General features: G+C 40.6%; 1 protein-coding gene and 1 long non-coding RNA gene across 2 annotated transcripts in view; one reads left to right on the plus strand and one right to left on the minus strand.

Annotated features, from left to right (window-relative positions):
* Positions 1 to 4773, minus strand: part of tert (telomerase reverse transcriptase) — a 41292-nt gene that overhangs the window by 10868 nt on the left and 25651 nt on the right. The window lies entirely within an intron of this gene.
* Positions 2545 to 2905, plus strand: LOC119425414. Its single transcript, XR_005187565.1, has 2 exons — positions 2545 to 2586; positions 2768 to 2905. It is a non-coding gene; the product is annotated as an uncharacterized LOC119425414 (long non-coding RNA).

Genomic DNA, 4773 nt, shown 5'->3' on the forward strand with positions numbered 1-4773 from the left:
CAAGGGCAGTGAGCAGCCAGAGACAACACACAGAGGCACTGCAGAGTTCAGATAAAATCACTTGGTTCATAAAGTTCCCTCTGCAGAGATCCGTGCACACTCGGGGTGGGTGTCGAGGACCAGAGACGAATCCAGAGTTCTGAAATGATGACAGAATGTTTATTCAGCTGGACTCCTCTGAAAAGTTCATGGAAATTCCTCAGTAGGAGGGGAGGGAGGGGGTAGAGCATCATGTTTACAAAACTTCCAGGTGGGTTGAGATAAGATCACCTGTCAGCAGTCAGGGAGCCACATTCAGATAAACACGATTGTTTTGGGGACGGACAGAACTTTAATGACTTAATGACATCTACCTTGAGTCTGTGTCGGTCCACTCAGATTTGAAACGTCCAATTTAAATGACCACACCAATGGAACGTGCCTGAGAATAATCCCCGTGCTCTGATTCATTCTGCCAAGAGTCTGGGTGCTCGAGGCACGAACCAAGCTAACATATAAGGCAGACAGCCTGACCAGGTCCAGATTTGCTGTCGATGACTTCCTTGTTTGTTGATAGACCAGGAACCAGTTATCATAAATCAAATTATAAATGTGTCCTTAAAATCCACAGTCGACAGCAGAGATTTTCCCTGTTAGCTGCGTGCTAACAGGGAAAATAGGTTCACCTAAAGCCTGTCTTCTCTTCAAAGAAATGTTGTAAATTATGTTGAGGGACCAACTGATCAAATCCAAGTCCATAGTTATGATTCAGAAGATTTGTAGAAGAGAGGCTCTAAAGCAGTTTCACAGACGGGACAGAGCTAAAGCAAAGTGGAGAGGGAGAGGAGGAGACGTCCGCCCTTGAGAACAAGTGTTGAATGATGATGTTACAACCAACAATAAAATGTAAAAGAAAAACATCAACTAAATATACACTAAGCACTAGTAGCATCCATCAATCATCTTTTAACCGCTTCTTCCATTTTGGGTCACGGGGGTCGCCGGTGCCCATGTCCAGCAATCACTGTGCGAGGAACAGGGGACACCCTGGACAGGTCTTCGGTCCATCGCAGGGACACATAGAGACAAACGAGACAAACGACCATTCACTCTCTCACTCACACCTAGAGACAATTTAGAGTCAACAGTCAGTCTAACATGCATGTTTTTAGTCTGTGGGAGGAAACTGGAGTACCTGGAGAAAACCCACGCATGCACAGAGAGAACATGCAAACTACACCCAGAAAGGCCCCCAGACCGGGATTTGAACCGGGGACCTGTGCGCTGAGAGGCAGCAGCAGCTCTACCAGTTGCACCACCTTGCTGCCCCACTAACAGCATAAAAACTACGTCAAACAGCAGCACGAACATGAGTCTGTGTGAGCAGATGAGCACGCATGAACACAGCAACATGAAACAGATCAGCAACATGATGTGATTTTTTTCACAGTGATTATTCTGGTTAGAGATTCATGAGTCTAACAGCCTCAGGGTAGAAGCCGTTCCTCAGTCTAGTGGTTCTACACTTAATGCTCCTCAACCTCCTTCCTGAGGGGAGCGGGGCAAAAAGTGTGAGTGCTGGGTGAGTGGGGTCCTTCATGATGCAGGTGCCCTCTTCCTGCATCTGGAGGTGTAGATGTCTGTGATGGTGGGGAGACTGACTCCAACATCTTCTGTGCAGCCTTCACCACTCTCTGCAAAGCTTTTCTTTCTGCAGCTGTGCAGCCTCCATTATGGGTAGATGCTGCAGAGAAATTAGACAAACGAGTAATGCCCCAAGGACTCATTCCACAGACATCAAAGATGAAGAAAGCAGTTTCTGTTGGCTCTGGTTTCTTAAATTCTTGCCTTGAGCGTTGTGAAAAAGAATATTTCACATTACTTCAGTTTTATTGCAGCTGTTGTATTTCTCTAGTTTTATATTTATGCTTCTGAGGTGCTACTAAAATAAAAAATAAAGATTTGTTTCTGGAGGATACCTATTGCTCAGATTTCCTGTCAGTAGTAATGTTTTTATAAAAAGGAGATTAGAAACTAAACCATTTTTATTTTCAGATACCGTTACAGGCATTTTTACTAAACTCATTTTGGACCTTCTGAGGTGCAGATCTGTGGGAAGGTTATGAAGAATTCATATCTGTTGTAGATGGCTCCCTGAACAACCTCACTTTGGAGAAATAGTTTAATTCTGACAGAACCAACAAACAAGTATGAAAGAGGCTGACAAACTTTTTCAGTATTTTCTTCAGCTACCAAATAAAAACAATAAAGAGCAAATATGAAACACTGACATCACAGCTTGTCAAGATTTAAACATGAACATTGTGAAGGGTGTGCCCAAATCAGAAAACCTATAAATGTTTTAAAATGCCCACATGCACATTTTATTGCCAGCTGTTATCAGATTTTACAGCTTTAAAGAATAAAGTGTAGTTTCCTCGTGACGATGGACAAAACCATGAAGCTCATATTTCTCTGCTCTCACCTTTTTGACAGGGAAGCGCAGCTTGGAGAGACGTCTTGGGGACCTGAGACTGGCCAGAGTTCGACAGGCCTCAAACCCCAGGATCCCAGAAGAGTTTTTAGCCATCCGCGTGTAGACCACCGGTGAGATTTAAATAAACCTCCTGCCACAACTAAGCAAAATATCAAGATGTAAGTTACAGTTAAGTTTTGGTTTAATCCATCTTTATTTATTTGGTATTGTAGTTTTCACTGGATGTATAGGCATTGAGATATTTATATAGTCTATGTCTAAAAAAAAGTATTTGTCTTTTTTAAATCTCAGGTTTTGATGAATGAGGAGCTCCAGAAACTTTGGCTCATCTCATCTGTTGGTGTGACTGAGAAATGATGGCGTATGTTCAACATGTGGTGTGAAAATGAGAAGAATGAGTCATTTGATTAAAACAAACAAACAAACAAAAAAAAAAAACATGGTAACCCTCAAACATGCCCTATAAAACAACTTCAAGCAAGTGAAGGGCAAATATATTAGCCGAACCTCAAAGACACAATGACACTTTAAAAACATTTCAATGAAAATGAGTGTACAGAAATATGTTCCATTAAAATAAATTTACTCAACACAAAATGTCTGATGAAATTTGAAAACTCGTGCTTTTAATATTTCTTTGACATTAAAACAATTAACAAAAAGCATTGCTGCTGAAATGTACTTTGCACTTTGGCGACATGATTTCCAGAAGAAACCTCCAGCAGAACTAGGCTCAGGATAATATTTTCATATTTTAAACTGAGAAGACGGAGCTTTGAGAGGGGATGAAGGAGGCCATCTATGTAAATGAAGAGAAACCAACTTTAAACAGAGAAGCTTTCAGAAACCTATAATGAAGCATTAGGCCTGATACCCAGTCAGTTTCACTCCAATCAAAACCTTCTTGTGTCCAGAGCGGCCCATCTGTGAGTCGGGCTAAGACCCAGTGAACTGACGAGAGAGAGGGCAATCTGCAAATAAACACCTCAACTTTAAAACTCAAACTCCACACTCTGCGTTTTTAATTGAGAAGCGAAACATCTTCACCCACAGAACTGAAATCCAGTTGTTTTTGTCTTTAACCTTTTTTGGATTTACCATGACTACACCAGCGTGTTGAGAGGACAAGAACGATATAAACAAGTGGTCCAGGTGTAGTTTTTATGGAAACTGCACTTGTAAAATCACAGGTTAATGACTGAAACACTTGCATGTAAAAATATGTAGTAGAGGAATTAAAAACAGTAAAGGCTGGTACATTTGTAAATCTGCACCAGCTTAACAGAAGCATACTTCAAGAAGTAAACTTTAGATTTATCAAAAAGGAAAGTCCAGTCTTTAAAGTAGGCAGGACGTCAGCTTTACAGTCGTAATTTTAATTCATGTATTTATTTTGCATTATGCATATTTCTCGCGTCATTAGGATACGTTTTAGATAAGAAACTGCATTATCCTATAGTAGTAATCTTCTTATAAATATTGACATTTTTAATTACAAACCGGATTCCAAAAAAGTTGGGACACTAATCAAATTGTGAATAAAAACTGAATGCAATGATGTGGAGATGGCAAATGTCAATATTTTATTCGTAATAGATGACAGATCAAAAGTTTAATCTGAGTAAATGTAACATTTTAAAGGAAAAATATGTTGATTCCAAATTTCACAGTGTCAACAAATCCAAAAAAAGTTGGGACAAGTAGCAATAAGTGGCTGGAAAAAAGAAATTGAGCATATAATGAACAGCTGGAAGACCAATTAACACTAATTAGGTCAATTGACAACATGATTGGGTATAAAAAGAGCTTCTCAGAGTGTCTCCGTCTCAGAAGCCAAGATGGTAAGAGGATCACCAATTCCACCATTGTTGTGCAGAAAGATAGTGCAGCAATATCAGAATGGTGTTACCCAGCGTAAAATGGCAAAGACTTTTAAGTTATCATCATCAACCGTGCATAATATCATCAAAAGATTCAGAGAATCTGGAACAATCGCTGTGCGTAAGGGTCAAGGCCGTAAAACTCTACTGGATGCTCGTGATCTCCGGGCCCTTAAACGTCACTGCACCTCAAACAGGAATGCCACTGTCAAGGAAATAACAGAATGGGCTCAGGAATACTTCCAGAAAACATTGTCAGTGAACACAATCCACCGTGCCATCCGCCGTTGCCAGCTGAAACTCTACAGTGCAAAGAGGAAGCCATTTCTAAGCAAGCTCCACAAGCTCAGATGTTTGCACTGGGCCAGGTGTCATTTAAAATGGAGTGTGGCAAAATGGAAGACTGTTCTGTGGTCA

This window comes from Nematolebias whitei, chromosome 19 (genome assembly GCF_014905685.2).
Source record: "Nematolebias whitei isolate Nwh7 chromosome 19, NemWhi1, whole genome shotgun sequence".
NCBI lineage: Eukaryota > Metazoa > Chordata > Actinopteri > Cyprinodontiformes > Rivulidae > Nematolebias > Nematolebias whitei.